Source organism: Ambystoma mexicanum, chromosome 4p (genome assembly GCF_040938575.1).
Source record: "Ambystoma mexicanum isolate Mex_15411 chromosome 4p, UKY_AmexF1_1, whole genome shotgun sequence".
NCBI lineage: Eukaryota > Metazoa > Chordata > Amphibia > Caudata > Ambystomatidae > Ambystoma > Ambystoma mexicanum.
In genome coordinates this window covers 65,511,388-65,529,026 of record NC_090927.1, presented here as the reverse complement: position 1 = coordinate 65,529,026, position 17,639 = coordinate 65,511,388, and the positions used below count along the sequence as shown (strand labels likewise).

The 17,639-nt window shown below is 46.5% G+C and overlaps 1 protein-coding gene across 3 annotated transcripts in view; it reads right to left on the bottom strand.

The window, feature by feature from the left end:
* LOC138452995 (antileukoproteinase-like) overlaps positions 1–17,639 on the bottom strand; it is a 347,841-nt gene that overhangs the window by 224,212 nt on the left and 105,990 nt on the right. For 2 of the 3 annotated variants that reach the window (XM_069605398.1, XM_069605400.1), the window contains exons 4-5: positions 7,839–7,954; positions 4,128–4,250 (exon numbers count right to left, since the gene is read on the bottom strand). The gene's annotated coding sequence lies outside the window, so the exon portion shown is untranslated. The remainder of the gene's footprint in view (positions 1–4,127; positions 4,251–7,838; positions 7,955–17,639) is intronic. The other variant, XM_069605399.1, reaches the window with a different exon arrangement.

The window sequence follows — 17,639 nt, the reverse complement described above, 5'->3', positions numbered from 1 at the left end:
GAAGTGAGAAGGGTGCATAATGTTGCATGTTTTATGAAATAATGACTATGGCTTTAAAACCCAAGGGGCATTTGTTAGGCTCACGTTAATCTGTGTGATGCTATTGTGACTTTGCATTCAGGATGGGGAGAATAAAACTAAAGCCATACTTTCATTTCTCAACATATTTCTTCTATGACAATGTGTATAGTGTACAGTTAGTTTACTATGAAAGGCTAGCTTATTATGTAACGTGGTTCGCTTCCAAGGCATTGCCAGAAATAACTATGTATGCACATGAAATGTAAAGCAAAACCTTAATAAATATCTATATCAACTAAACCTGGGAAGATGTGCACAGTTGCTTAAATCAGTTTCACCATTTACCCAAAGTGTGTGATATGATATATGATGTGATAGGTTAATTATAACCTATCGCGGACCCTGTGATCAAACCTGTGTTGCTCCATGACATCTTGCTTACAAGGCAAGCATGTTGCCCCTGATCTATCCTCCCGAGACTAATGTGTGATCCTGGGCAATTAATTTAATCACATGGGGGGTCATTACGAGCTAGGAGGTACCATGCCGCTATTAGCGGCATGGCTACCCCCTTACCAGGTACCGGGTCCGGGTTCCTTGAATGAGGAATTACCGGCCCATTCCAACCTTGGAGGACCCGGTAATTCCTCATACAAGGAACCCATCCCCATTCGAGCCCCCATAGGGCTCAATGGGAATGGGGAGGGAGGTAATAACGGGCCCGTTGTTAGCACCCTGGTCTGCTGGCAGGACCCGCTAAGGACGCCTGGTTTTACCAGGCGTCCTTAGCGGGTTCCCGCGAGTAGACTCGTAATGCGGCGGTAAGGGGTTGACGACTCCGGCACCTTTACCGGCACCATTAACCCCTTACCGCCACACTCGTAATGACCCCCATGGTCTCTTACCTGAAGCTCTGTACGTGATTCTGATTTACTTCAAAGCGTATGTTAATATATCATGCTATTATAATAAAAAAGCCTAATGACTATAGAGTTGCTCCATAAATAACAATAGTGCAATGTAGGTATTTTGCACCACAAAGTTATTTGCCACTTGGCTTACTTATGGCAACTTATTCTAAAGTCACTTCCACAGTGCCTCCAAGTATCAAAGACTGATGAGGCTCCTTGCAATGTCCTTTTCTGTGAAGTCACTTCTGTTGGTGCAATTTATATGCAAATTAGGAGGTTTCCACGCATTTTGCCCCAGAGCGCCTTGACAGTGCTCTTATAGATGACTTTCCTGCATCTGCAATGATCCCGCCGTTTTTTTTAATGTGTAAAAATGCCATCTGCCCCCAATGTTACTCTTGCAATGCTGGATTCTCCCCTGACACCAAATGTGATTGTTCAAATGTGCCCCACTCACTAGGGTCAGCCCGCAGCCCAGCCCTCGCACAAATATACAGGCAGCTGAGCTCAGCTTGGCATTATGTAATGAGACAGCGCGAGCCTGGCTGGGCACCTCAGCCATGCTCAAGCTGTCCCATTACATGATCAAAGAATGCGACGGCCCCGACGCTCCCACCAAAAGATGGGGGGACAAAAAGGCATGCCACAAAAGTTGGGGGTGACTTGCCCGTCCCCCCCCCCATTCCCCCTATAATTATACCCATGCCACAAGGACTCCAGAACAATCCTGGAGCCCAAGAGACTGCATCCTGCTCTCAAGCAGCTCATGAACAATTAAAGGACCTTTTTTCTCAGCGATCCTAGTAACTGCATGTATTCAAATAAATGAAGCCTGTTGCCACAAGCCTTATGTGACCCGTTTATTATACTACACATGTTAATCCCTATGTTCTTTTCTTTTTGTTAATTAAGTGTTTTTGGTTAATATCATAATAATCTTTACACAAAAAATACATCAATAAGAAACATCTTTGCAAGTCATAATGAAAGGAAGAATGCTGTAATACAATAACAGTTTACAACATCATTCCTATGCTTAAAAAGAAGGAATATTATGCATAATAATGCAGGTTCCATTTCACACTAATAATTTACAAAAGCTCAATATGCTTCCACACAAAAGATACTATTTAATCGCTATGACCATTCCCACCCACTTCCGGCCCCTCTCCGCCCAATAGGCCTCCTCTAGGGATCTCTTTGAGCTCCCTTTATTCAAGCTGTACCATCAAACTTAAAGCTCGAAAAGGCCTGCCAGTGTTTTTTCAAAGCAGCATCTGAGAGTTAACTTAATTGGAGCAGTAAAGGCGCTACTGATGTAATAAATATGTCTTAACCAGGTCCACCTTCAGCCACTCGATTTATAAGCACTATGCGTGTGCTTAACTGAAATCCTATTAAAAACAACAATTGGTAAAGCCAATAGTTTTGGCTTGAGTATAAGTATTAGGCATTTGGCAGACACTGGTATTATATGCCCAGGTACTCGCGCCATTTTGCAGCTGCTACCTACCATCAATGTTCAGTTATTACCACCATGGCAGGGACTGGCAAATACCTTTCCCATGCCTAAACAAAAGCCAAAGCTCTTGCCATTGCCAATGCTTGTTTAATTAAGACACTGGGCCTCATTACGACCCTGGCGGAGGACCATGGTGCAATTAGCACCATGGTCCATGGCGCTAAGCTGCCAACTCCGCCATGGTGCTTTGTGGATTTACCGCCCCATTCCGACCCAGGCGGGGTGGTAAATCCCCAATCCCCATTTTACCCTTCCCCATTCCCATTCTTGCCCCATAGGGTATAATGGGAGTGGGGAAGGCGTTAATTACGCCACCGTAAATTACGGTGGCGTAATTAACAACAAGGACCCTTAGCGCCATGGTTTTTACCGCCTGCAAAAAGCAGGCATAAAAATGACCATGGCGCTACGGGAACTCGTAGTCAGGCGGAGAGGTACGCCATGCACTACGCCGGCGTAAAACCCTCTCCGCCAGGGTCCTAATGTGGCCCACTGTGCTTTAATTTCCAAAAGGAATCTTTTTAACATTTAACAAGTTGCTGCTCAAAGGATTGTTGAGTCTCCCAATGCAAAACGCATATAATATTGCACTTGCTCAAAAAAAGTGCCAAGTTCATGTTTACATTTACAAATTAAAGTACAAAATGCATTTAGTATGGGAAGTCCATTGGACCAAAGTCTCCTTATTTTAAAGTCCCTTACTTACCCTCCTTTTGACAACCTATGGCCATACTCGTCGCTCTGGCCATTCCCACCCACTGACTGCACCATGCCATTCCAAACATCCTCATGGCATTTTTTTGAGCTAGCTCTATCACACTGTAACACCTTTCCTTGTGCTGTTAATTCTAAGCAGTTTGTTTTCTGAGAGTTAATGGCTTACTTAGCAAGGCTTCTTGTTATTCATATGGATGCCAAAATGTGGCATGTCATTTCTGAGATGTTCAACCAGTCCTGATGTTGTTTTAGTATTGTTGGACTTGCTGTGCAAAACAATAAGTCCCAAAATGAAAGTAAAAATAAAAGATGAGCCTTTCTTGAAAGAAATGGGCAATGCTGGCAATCAACCGCCTCTGGGAAAGCAGCCTATCCCGCCCTCCTCAAAAAAACACCATTCACAATCAATCCTTCACCAGTTCATTTGCACAGATGTTGCAATTGAGATGCGTGGGCAGCAGATTCTGGGAGGTGACCCTGCACCTGCGTGGAGCACCTGCTTGGCAGGAGTGGCAGCCAATGAGTCTTGGCACGGATTGTGAGGTGCCCTCTTCATGGAAAGGAGTGGCCGTCATGGACAGAACCTCAGGGGATATCGGTTTCCTGGTTCCCAGGGAGCACTCCACTGACTTGCAGGATACAATGCCTTCACAAAGCACTGCTTGGGAAAGAGGGCTTGCCAGTTTCTGGAGGCGTATGAAGCACCTCCCAGTCCTGGAGGGGTAGCAAGACAATAGGATGTAGGATGGGGCTATGACTCACCCAGCTCGTGCTTAAGGCAACATTTGAAGAATAGAATCATACAAAAACAAGCATGGGCAATGCCAACAGTTTGGGCTTTTGTGGGCATCTAATAGCAGTGCCTGCAAAATACCGAATACTTTATACACCTGGTCAATCAAGGGGGTGGCAAATAACCAAACACCTTTGTGTCGTCTCCAACATACGGTACTCACAGAATCCGAAGAGATGCAACAAAAGGTACCAAAGCGGAAGCGGCCGCAACTTCAAGTAATCAGTGCTGGGCTCTGATTGGCTGCAAGATAAGCTAGCAACCTAAAGAGCATTAGCCGCTGCGCCTGCAAGAAAAACATAGGTTTCAGCTCTGCGCTCCTAAAAAGAAAAATAATATCCCGAACCGTGATTGTTCTAATTCTGGTCAAACATGGATGAAATGATTTCAATTCAATGGGATTCAGACATGTGACCTATAGATTGCATTCTGTGCTCAATCAGCAGCATTCGCTCAACCCAGCCATCTATCCTAGCATATCAATTGCATTCTGTGCTCAGTCAGCAGCATTCGCTCAACTCAGCCATCTATCCTAGCCCGTAGATTGCATTCTGTGCTCAGTCAGCAGCATTCGCTCAACCCAGCCATCTATCCTAGCAAGCAAAGCTAACGTTTTTCCCTCGCCTCTAACCTGCCTCTGTGCCTCACGTCCTCTGCCTCCACTCTAGCACTTCACCCATCATGGTCACATCCTAAGCACAGCTGGCCGTACTGCGGGGCATTCCTGTCCTGGTGTTAAGTGGGTTGCCTAAAATGTTGGCAAGCCTCCCGATTGGCCAGCGATGCCTTCTGACTGGAACACAAGCAACCCTGAGATCCTGAGTGTTCTCCTGTTAAGGAGAAAACGAGATGCATGCAGCACCTGCTTTAAGAGTGTCCCTTCCAGGAAAGCGCTACACTAGAGACCACTGCTGCCCCCACCCAGAGTACCCCATCCCCTCTACCTCCACCCACCTTACCCCCACCTCTCTATCCCCACTCTCTGCCCACACCCACCAACCCTACCCCCACTCTCTATACTACCACCCACCCTACCCCAACTATCTCTAGCCCCACACCCCTACCACCACTCGTGCTACACCCACCCACCCTACCGATGCACCACCCACCCTTCCCCCAGTCTCTCTACCCTCACCCACCCACCATACCTCCACTTGCTCTACCCCCACCCAACCTCTTTCTCTACCCTCACTTTCTTTACCTCCACCCACCAGCTCTAACTCCATTCTCTCTACCCGCACCCACCCACCCCCTTTAGCCCTGCTCTCTGCACCCACCCTACCTCCACTCTCTATCCCCATCTACCCACCCTACCACTACTCTTTACGCCCACCCACTGTTCCCCCACTCTCTACCCCACCAACCCACTGTCCCCTACTCTCTTCCCCACAAACCCTACCCCCACTCCCTCTACCCCACCCACCCTACCTCCACTCTCTTTACACGCACCCAACTTACCCCCACTCTCTCTCCCCATCCACCCTACCCCTACTCTTTCTACCACCACCCACCTCGCCTACCCCTACTCCCTGGCTCTGGCTTGCTTGTGCAATCTAATTGGCTTGCAAACATGTCCCAAGAGCTGCCCAGCCCTACTCAACAGCCACACCTTGCATCTCTGTTTTGTGGTCTTTGCGCTTCAGAAGAGGTGAAAAGCCATCATAGCCGACAAACTTGCTTGCTAACAAAAGGGGAGACACCCAGCAAGGTCAAAATTAACCTAAACCAACAGACATGCTTGCTTAGTCAATCATGTGGTATGTTTAGATGACAGTTCTCAAGCGGTAAGAAGGCACTTCTACAAGCAGTTAATTTATTTTGGAAGCATTGACATTGATTTTCTCATTGAAAAAATCATTTTTCATATCAGGCCCACAATGTTTACTAACAGATAGCATTGCCACACAGATTTGTTTTTGTTTGTCTTTATGACTTGATCGAAAATCTGCATAATGCATAGACGTTTTTTGTTAGGCTGACATCATTTTGCATTCATATACTTGTATTCTTCTGTTCCCTAGAGGGAAAACAAAGTTACTGTCATACTATTTTTGGTTCACATAAGTATTTATATATTTTCTATTTCAGTTTACAATGTGATTTGAACGTGGCCCATGCCGGCAGCGGGGAGCTAGGAATCCTAAATGCGAGCAAAATCCTGCGAACACACAGAGGACAGTGCTCACGTCATAGAGGATCTCAGGGCTAAAGAACTTGAGATCCGCTCCGACGTGAGCACTGATATCCTCTCTGATGTGAGCACTGTGGGGTTTCATGTCTTATTGCAATTTTCTTATTTGAACACTTTACAGTTGGTTTAAAAGCAGTGGGAAGGAAATCAACGGAATGCATCGAATGACAAAAATAGAGGTGGGGTGAGAAAGCCAATTTATGTGTGAAGCCGGGCACAACCAGTCGGATTGTGGGACCATGCGGGGCAAGCATCTGCATGACCCTTCTCAGCTAACAGAGGCAATCATTGATCCAGAAAGGGTCTGAGCACTACATGACATGTATCACAACATTGCTGATTTTGTGGTGTAAGACAATGATATATATTAAAACTGATTTAAAAAGGAAGAGCAGTAGCCCTAGCTATATTAAAAAACAAGGAAATGAAACGCAGAAAGGACAGAAATAATTACTGCTGCCGAAAGTATTGTAAATTACTTCAGCTGTTTTAAAAAAAGATTATACTCACATGAATCAATTTATCATTGTATTTGGAAGATGCATGGTATCTTTCCTATTCAAAGATGGCCGCTAGTTTCGGCTTGATTCCAGAAAGCTAGAGACAGTCATCCAAGATGGCTGCCTCCACAGAAGAGCTCAAAGAGTTCCGAGATGGGCAGTAATGGGTGGGATAAGTCATAAGGATTAGCATGGCTAGGGGCAGGGAATGGGAGGAATTCAATAACCTAACAAATGTGTACCCCTCCTCAAATGTCATCTCCATTGGAAAAGCATTACAGACCCTCATTCAAAGGCCATATTTGAAGCTCTTATGTTAAAGCTCTTATTTTATGACAATAGTTTCAGATTAAAGGTAGCACTTTCAGCACCACCTAATAGCCCAAGCTAAAAAAAAAACAAGAACATGCAGTTGCAATGACGGACATGGACTGCAACAACAAGGAACACCACAGCATTCTGGCCTCCACTGGGAGCGTGAACCTCAGCCGGTGCAGGGGTCGGCACCTACACTGAAGGAAGAATGGGGGCTTTATGCCCCAAGTCTTTATTGTACACGCATCAGTCAAGGTAGGCTCTTGGGCTCCACACATGGGGGCTTGAGTATTTACCACCACAACATTTATAACAACTATTAGCTCGTGAAGAGATATCATACTTCATGGTACAGGACCTGTCCTCATTATTTACTTAATTGCAGTAAATAACCATAAAAGCACATAACAGTAAAAAATTATATATAACAATTGCCCATATTTTCCCTAAAGAAATACAATACTCCAAAGGTATTACCATAAAAACAATTGATAGATACATTAATATGTTATACCTAGAAGAATTAACCTTCCAAAAGGAAACACCTCTTGCACTGCGTTTCCTCGAGATCGTCTCTCTTCTCCACTGAGCCTTACCAAGATTTCTTGAGACAGATAAGTAATTTGCTGGTTTGCATGTTTCTTCGGCCTTAGACTGAGAAAGTAGGTCCCTTTTTGGCAAACAAGGTTTTAAGATTCTCTCACGGATATCAGCACACATGGGACACTGAAAGAGGAAATGCTGCACCGTTTCAATAACAGCGGGACAAAATGGGCAACAAACAGAGAAAGCTCTATCCCACTACACCTTAATTGAGGCTATGGGTAGTGTGCCCAGGCAAAACTTAATAAATAGCTGTTACGCTCACCTGGTCTCTGCGGGACGTTGGGGCACAGTTGCAGCCCTCCGTGGAATTTGATCACCCCTGTCCGGCTTCTCCCCCTGCGATTATTCTGTGGGCTGCGGTAAGTGGAAGCACTCCTCCTGTGGAAATATGAGAGGAGGTGAGTTTGCCAAGCTGTGACTGCTTCGCCTCTCGATCCCTTTGTTAGACAGAATCACATGCAGTACCCTTTGGGAACACTACATGCAATTAGGACTACAAGTGTAAGCACATAAGGACAATTTCACCTTTGGTACAAGCCTGTACTGCACAGTAAAGTGGTAGCAATGGCTGAGCAGCCAGACTTATCTCAAGAGTTTTAAGTGAGCAGTAGAACAAGTTACACAAAGGACCAACAAATACAATGATTCAAATATACAGTTACTCAAGGTTTCTTGGTAAAAGAATATACATTTATTTACTCAGTCATTTAGAAAACATTACTCTAGCATAAGCAGGAAGGAAGAATTTTCTCCTGGCTATCTTGCTTCAGTAGTTCAAAGAATGGTTCTAACACAGTGGTTATTGTGATACAGTTTTTGCTTTTATTTGAGCTAGTGCTGAGTTGTTCAACGTTCAGTTGGTATGCATTAAGTACATTTAGGGGCAATTTTGTCCCCTGCTTGTCAGCCGACACGTGTTTCGACCCGTGGGTCTTTATCAAGGCTAATGTATAAAGTTTGTACACCCCTGTGGTGTACAGGGGTGTACAACAAGGCATAGGCTTTTCTCCCAATATACAGGGCCCCCAATCTAACTGTTCTTAGTTCGGTACTCTATTAATCCCGGAAACCCATCACTACCTAGCTTAATGGAGTCCCATTCCACCAGACCATTTAACGCCCATAACCCTCCCCGACAGTGCACCCTTAGGAAACACACCCTACCCACCGACAGAAAGGACAGAATAAGCCAGAGAGCACCCTAGCGTATCCAGAGAAGGAAAAACCAAGATTACTACGCCTGCACAACACAGCATAGAGGACCAACCACCCTACTATAACTGCACCTTGAACTGAAAAATGGCCCGACCCAGAAAAGGACGCAGAGAAAGAAAGCATGATCGTGCAACTAGGGACACAAACACACAACACCAACAGAACCCAGAAGAAGCAGCCTCATCGGCAGGAAACACGCCCAACGCAGTCATAACCGGAACAAAAATTGTAAGAGAAAAATCCTTATACCTCACACCTTACCTCGCGACAACCACGGAACACCGACACCTCAACACGGAAACCTCGAGACATGCAAAGAATTTCCCTTAACACCCGGAAAAAAGACAGGAGCACTCAACAAAAGAGTGGGATGACTCCAACCCCATTACCCCTTACATCACAAGAACAGAGGGGCACCATCAATTTCCACAACATCCCACACAATACGACGAAACCCAGACAACCAACAATGCTACCTCCAAGCTAACAATCGGACTCAATGAAGAAGGCGGCATCACTGACCTTCAACCGAACATCATCGCAGCAGAAGCACCATGATTCATCAGCCCTGTTATCAACCTATTAGACCGCTTCAACGAAGAAGCAGCTGTCGCCGTTCTTCATCCTACCAACATCATTGCGGAAACACCACAATCGGACAACCACAAACCTGAACAACGAATAACCACCAAACAAAATCACACCCAGAGAATCTTAATAAACGCAAGGTCAATGTCCAAACATTCAACCGAAATATACAACCTCCTATCAGAAGGAGGCACAGACATCCTATTTGTAACCGAAACATGGCTAGACGACAACTACAAGATCACCCTCAACAACTGCCTGCCTGAAAACTTCAAATGCATCCCAGCAAACAGGAAATCCAAAAGAGGGGGAGACTAGCGATCATCCACAAGGAGCAACTGGCCATCAAAATGGAAGATCCACTAAACATCGATAAATGTGAATCCTTAATACTACGGCTATCAGTAAACCCCAATATAAACCTGAAATTCATACTGATATACAGACCACTAACCTACAATGCGACCTTCATAGACACCTTCACAGAAGCAATCCCATCCTAGCCATCAAGTACAATCATCTGATCATCCTCGGAGATTTCAACATCTGGTTTGACGAAGAAACCACAACCACACAAAAATCCCTAACCGCCAAACTAACAGCCATGAACCTACAGCAACTAGTTAAAGGAGCAACACACTCAGCAGGGCAAACACTTGATGCAATCTTCGCCAACAAGGATCTCATCACCACGGCACCCCCAATTCAAATACTCTGGAGCGACTACCTCATAATTTCATTCATAATCACAACGGCCGCTTCAACAAAGAAGCAACAAGAAAATACCATGATCATGATGAAAAGAAATTGGAGAACCATAAAAAACTCCAACCTATCCTAGCTCCTGGAACTCAGCAAACCACTAGCAACAACCATGGAAGAAGCTGACCTAGACAAAAAAGTTGCCCTACTCCATACCTGGATTGCAACAACTCTAGATGACATCGCCAGAGAAAAGCCCTTCACCCCATCATGTAAGAAAACAACAGCAAAATGGTTCACCCCACTACTCAGCGCCATGAAAAGAAAAAAACGACAACTAGAATCAGAATGGAGGACCAACAACACCACTGCAAACAAATTGAAATTCCTGCAACAGACCCGCTCATATAAAAAGGAAATACAAAAAGCGAAGAGGAAACACTACGACAACTGAATTTTCAGAGCAATAAATGCCCAAAAAGAACTCTTCAAAATCATAAATGAAATAAAAAACCCACCGGGCTGCAATAACATGCCAATTCCATCGATGAAACTTTGCGATGCCCTAGGAGACAACTTCAAAAACAAAATAACTTCCATCCAACACACCATACAAAACAGACCAAGCGATCACAGCTCGAACCCCGTCGACACCCACGAGGAACATCCAAACAAGCTACAAAGCTTCACAGAAATATCAGTGGAGAGTTTCGTCAAACTGGTAAACCAAAGCAACAAATTAGGCTCTCCTGAAGACCCCTGGCCCTCCGGACATATACAAAATAATTCTCAAACAAGGAACCCCCATGGAATACCACAGGAATCTCCACAACCTCTCAATCGCAACGGGTAAAGTACCACAGGCCTTCAAATCGGCTTACATCAAGCCGCTACTCAAAGACACAACAGGAAACGTAGAGGATTTATCCAACTATAGACCCATTTCCAACGTACCCTACATAGCCAAACTGCTAGAAATGTACGTCTATAAAATAACTCAAGAATTCATAGAAGAGCACTGCCTACTAGACCAGGCACAAGTTGGTTTCAGACCAATGAGAGGAACAGAATCAGCTCTCCTCTCAATATGGGACGACCTAAAAACGACTCGGACAACAGTACCGCCCTGATTCTCCTTGATCTATCCGCAGCTTTCGACACTGTCAACCACGACATACTCATAAAGTGATTAGAAGGACTAGGAATAACAGACCCCAGCCTACTATGGATCAAATCCTTCCTAACAAAAACAACTGAAACCGTATGGAAGAAACCCTTTAGGTCCAAACCTAGAGACTCCACGTGCGGAGTACCACAAGGATCATCCTTCTCCCCGCTTCTTTTCAACATCTACATGTACCTATTAATCAAACTCATCAAAAACACAGCCTCAAATGCTACAACTACGCCGACGATACCCAAATAATCTTCAACATACAAGACTCCCGAGAAGAAAACACCACATTAGAGAATTGCCTTTGTGATATATTCAACTGGATGAACCTCAACCACCTCAAAATCAACCCAGGCAAAACAGAGATAATGATTGTCTCAAAAAAGGGAGGAGACATCAGCTACATCCCCTGGCCAAGAGAGCTTGGCGCCACACCAGCACCATCATCAACTGTAAAAAGCCTAGGGGTCCTGATGGATAACAACCTCACTCTAGAGCCACAAGTAAATGCTCTACTCAAGAAATGTTTCTTCCTCCTGCGAGCAGCAAAAAGGATCCTACCATTCCTGTCATTTGCCAACAAAACACTTTCCATCATCGCTCTGATCATGTCCAGAGTAGATTACGCCAATAGCCTATACCTGGGCATGCCCGAACAACTTCTAAAAAAACTACAATGCATACAAAATGCGGCAGCAAGACTCCTGCTCAAACTACCCAGAAGAGAACACATCACACCCGCGCAAAAAATACTACACTGGCTACCATTAAAACAGCAAATAAAGTTCAAATCCATGTGCATCACGCACAGAGCAATACACAAACAAGGCGCAGAATTCCTAAGCGCCAAACAACGCCTACATCAACCGATAAGAACACTTTCTCTCACCAGGCACCGAAAACCTGGAATGACCTACCTAAAAATATACGGAACACAACAAACCACCTAGCATTCAGGAAACTCCTCAAATCATGGCTCTTCACAGTGTAACTACAACAGCGATGCACTAGAATGCCCACTCCGTTAAACAATGATGAAAATAACACCAACCTCGGTCACTCCCAAAATGGACATACACAGAACCCAAAGAACGGACCCCGCGACAGACCATAAGATGTTAAAGGAAATAACCACAATAAGAGGTCACCATAGACTGATCACATACTCAGACCGAGACGAAAGCCCTAAATGACTCATCCATTGCCTCCCGGACGTACCATATCCAAACCCCCAGCAGACGCATTTAGAGAGACAGTTTGTGAGAGGAGATGACAACACCAGCCCCAGCACCCAAGGGGGAGAATAAACACCCAACCACATTAATCAATCCATCAGCACTAGAACGCCCACAGAGCTCGCTTGAATAGAACGGCGAGGAGCAATTAGAACACTTACAGAGTGCGTTAGAACAGCACAGGGAGCGCCTCACACAAGCCTTAAACCCTACCAGGCATAACCCCTTCGCCCACCCTCATGAGATTGGGAGGGCTGGCGAGCGTCACACTCGGACGGAGTTCTGAATGTTAGCATGTTAAACTTCATACAACCACTAACAAAAAACTCAGCATTTCTGCAGACTTATCTCACTCAAAAATCTCACACAACCATCTCTCGCACAACCCGCACACACTTCACAACACCGCAACAACACATAAGCCGCACCAACAGCACACGAGAACTGACATCGATCTGATACTCGCACCAAAGCTCAGCACCCGTAGTATACCGAGTTGAAGCTGCCAACAGAACACCACTCCTCTCACTATCCTACTCCCGCTTTACCTACTAACCCATCCCACCTTCTCGTTTGCAGATCCGCCAGGGCGCCTGGGGGCCAACTCCGTTGGTGACGGTGCGCGGTACAAATACCTTTAAAATTTAACATTTAACATACCTGGGGGACTACCTGAACCAGGGGAGAGTCTGTCTCACCTAGAGGACACCTGTTTACTACTGCACAGGCTGGGCTTCTCCCTCAATTTGAAGAAGTCCCATATGACACCAGTCCAGAGGTTCCACTTCATCGGGGCAGTCCTAGACACTTGGGTGGGGAAGGCCTTTCCCCCCCAGGAGAGAGTCAACAGCATTGCGCAGATGGTAGACCAATTCCGGAACCACGCCGCCTTACCAGCAGCGTCCTTCCTCTGCCTCTTAGGCCTCATGGCCTCCTTTATCTTTCTAGTGTGAGAGGCAAGGCTGTTCATGAGGTCTCTTCAATGGCTCCTACGGGGCAAGCCGCCCCAGTACCTCAGAGCTCTCTCAGACTCCTTCAAGGTATCCAGGGCAGTGGCCGACAGCCTTGGTTGGTGGGCCAACAGCAGCAACCTCATGGCGGGGGAGCCCTTCTGGTTTCCGTGCCCGCAGGCCTGCATGGTCACGGATGCATCTCTGAAGGGTTGGGGCACTCACTGCATGCACTTGCAGGTGAGCGGCCTCTGGTCAGTGATGGAAGACAGGTTGCATATCAGCAGGCTGGAGTTGCCAACCATCAGGTCAGCCCTGAGGGCGTTCACTGCGCCTCTGGAGGGGAGCGTGTCCTGATCCTGACTGACAATACAGTGACCATGCACTACCTGAACAAGCAAGGTGGTGTGTACTCCCTCCCCCTGTGCAGAGAGGTGATGCAGCTGTGGTTCTGGCTATTGGAGAACCGGATCTCTGTCTCAGCAGTTCATCTGGCGTAGGCAGAGAACAGTTTGGCGGATGCTCTGAGCAGGCATAGCACAGTCTCACACGAGTGGGAAATGTGCCAGGAAGTCTTGGAGGAGGTCTTCTCTCGCGGGGATACCTCGTCAGTGGACCTTTTTGCCACAGAATCCAATAGAAAGTGCAGACAGTTTTTCTCAAGGGAATTCCCAGCAAATGGTGCACTAGGTGCAACGTTTCTGGTGAACTGGACCTTCCCTCTCCGCTATGCCTTCCCTCTGATTCCTGTCATGCCTTGGGTTCTCAGAAGGCTCAAGAGGTTTGGAGTCACCATGATCTTGATCGCCCCGGTCTGGGTGAGCAGGACGTGGCACCCCGATCTTCTGGATCTAACCATCTGACCGCCTCACAGGGGGATAGAAGGAGCACCTGTGGAACCTCATAAGGACAAGCGTAGAGGAGAGCAACAAGGGGAAAGCAGGAGCGCCTGTGGAGCCTCATTAGGACAAGTGTAGAGGAGAGCAACAGGGGGATAGCAGAAGCCTTGAAGGGACAAGCATAGAGGAGAGCAACAGGGGGACAGCAGGAGCCTTGAAGGGGCAAGCGTAGAGGAGAGCAACAAGGGGAATAGCAAGACCACCCATGGAGCCTCATACGGACAAGCGTTGAGGAGAGCAACAGGGGGATAGCAGAAGCCTTGAAGTGACAAGCGTAGAGGGGAGCAACAGGGGGATCACAGGAGCCTTCAAGGGGCAAGTGTAGAGGAGAGCAACAGGGGGACAGCAGGAGCCTTGAAGGGGCAAACGTAGAGGAGAGCAACAGGGGGACAGCAGGAGCCTTGAAGGGGCAAGCGTAGAGGAGAGCAACAGGGGGATAGCAGGAGCACCCGTGGAGCCTCATAAGGATCCCGACAAGTGCAACCACGACGAGTGCAACAGGTGAGGCCCCTCCATTAAAGCGAACACACAGAGGAAGATACCGTAGGACATAGCAAGGGAGGGAGGAGGCTCCAGGCCACAGAGCAGTCAGCTATACCCAGAGGACTACCTCACAACCCCCACTACACCAACCATCCAGGAAAAGATTGAGGCCAGGAAGAGCCAAGGCACCGCACACTGGAGGCCCTGGCAAGATCTGATCAAGGGCCCACAAGAGTGAAGCCAGACACCCCGGTTCCCCAGAGCAGGATAAAGGAGCTAAGGTGGAGCTTCCGGGGGGGCAGGCACCCCTAACCAGACAAACGGTGACCACCACCAGAGATGAAGCCTCTAATATCAAAAGGGGCAAAGCTGACACCCCAGGCAGGGGCGGGGGGGGTTGCTGGGAGACGTTGCCCCCTAAAAGCGGGGGGAGTAAAGGACTAGGGGCCCCGCAGACCTGGTCCAGGAGAGACAGAGAGACAACCCACCAGGTATAGCCCCCTGGACCTCCACAAGGAGAGAGTAGCTGCAGAACAGAGGTCCCACAAAAGGAGGCCCAGGGGAGAAGGAGGGGGACCCACCAGCACCTCATCACCAAAAGACCGGGCCTCAAAGACATTACATAAAGGGGTTTCTTCCCCCTGACCCCCCATGAGGCTCGAGGGGTCAGAGAGGCCCAGAACCAGAATAAAAGCACCAGGGAGGCTAAACTTTAAGGCAAAATGAAATCCCTGGGAGGGCAACCACCACAGGGGCGGTGGGAAGGCTCTTGGAAATAAAAAATGCACCCGGACAAGCCTGAAGGTTGTACAGCTTTTTTTTTTAAAACATTTTTTATTGTGTTTGGTTAAAATTTACCTTTACAAAACAATCATCACATTAACAGTAAAATGTGTAAACTTCTAAGTAAAGACTACTTCAATACTCTAAAAGAACAAAAGACCCGCTCATATAAAAAGGAAATACAAAAGCGAAGAGGAAACACTACGACAACTGAATTTTCAGAGCAATAAATGCCCAAAAAGAACTCTTCAAAATCATAAATGAAATAAAAAACCCACCGGGCTGCAATAACATGCCAATTCCATCGATGAAACTTTGCGATGCCCTAGGAGACAACTTCAAAAACAAAATAACTTCCATCCAACACACCATACAAAACAGACCAAGCGATCACAGCTCGAACCCCGTCGACACCCACGAGGAACATCCAAACAAGCTACAAAGCTTCACAGAAATATCAGTGGAGAGTTTCGTCAAACTGGTAAACCAAAGCAACAAATTAGGCTCTCCTGAAGACCCCTGGCCCTCCGGACATATACAAAATAATTCTCAAACAAGGAACCCCCATGGAATACCACAGGAATCTCCACAACCTCTCAATCGCAACGGGTAAAGTACCACAGGCCTTCAAATCGGCTTACATCAAGCCGCTACTCAAAGACACAACAGGAAACGTAGAGGATTTATCCAACTATAGACCCATTTCCAACGTACCCTACATAGCCAAACTGCTAGAAATGTACGTCTATAAAATAACTCAAGAATTCATAGAAGAGCACTGCCTACTAGACCAGGCACAAGTTGGTTTCAGACCAATGAGAGGAACAGAATCAGCTCTCCTCTCAATATGGGACGACCTAAAAACGACTCGGACAACAGTACCGCCCTGATTCTCCTTGATCTATCCGCAGCTTTCGACACTGTCAACCACGACATACTCATAAAGTGATTAGAAGGACTAGGAATAACAGACCCCAGCCTACTATGGATCAAATCCTTCCTAACAAAAACAACTGAAACCGTATGGAAGAAACCCTTTAGGTCCAAACCTAGAGACTCCACGTGCGGAGTACCACAAGGATCATCCTTCTCCCCGCTTCTATTCAACATCTACATGTACCTATTAATCAAACTCATCAAAAACACAGCCTCAAATGCTACAACTACGCCGACGATACCCAAATAATCTTCAACATACAAGACTCCCGAGAAGAAAACACCACATTAGAGAATTGCCTTTGTGATATATTCAACTGGATGAACCTCAACCACCTCAAAATCAACCCAGGCAAAACAGAGATAATGATTGTCTCAAAAAAGGGAGGAGACATCAGCTACATCCCCTGGCCAAGAGAGCTCGGCGCCACACCAGCACCATCATCAACTGTAAAAAGCCTAGGGGTCCTGATGGATAACAACCTCACTCTAGAGCCACAAGTAAATGCTCTACTCAAGAAATGTTTCTTCCTCCTGCGAGCAGCAAAAAGGATCCTACCATTCCTGTCATTTGCCAACAAAACACTTTCCATCATCGCTCTGATCATGTCCAGAGTAGATTACGCCAATAGCCTATACCTGGGCATGCCCGAACAACTTCTAAAAAAACTACAATGCATACAAAATGCGGCAGCAAGACTCCTCCTCAAACTACCCAGAAGAGAACACATCACACCCGCGCAAAAAATACTACACTGGCTACCATTAAAACAGCAAATAAAGTTCAAATCCATGTGCATCACGCACAGAGCAATACACAAACAAGGCGCAGAATTCCTAAGCGCCAAACAACGCCTACATCAACCGATAAGAACACTTTCTCTCACCAGGCACCGAAAACCTGGAATGACCTACCTAAAAATATACGGAACACAACAAACCACCTAGCATTCAGGAAACTCCTCAAATCATGGCTCTTCACAGTGTAACTACAACAGCGATGCACTAGAATGCCCACTCCGTTAAACAATGATGAAAATAACACCAACCTCGGTCACTCCCAAAATGGACATACACAGAACCCAAAGAACGGACCCC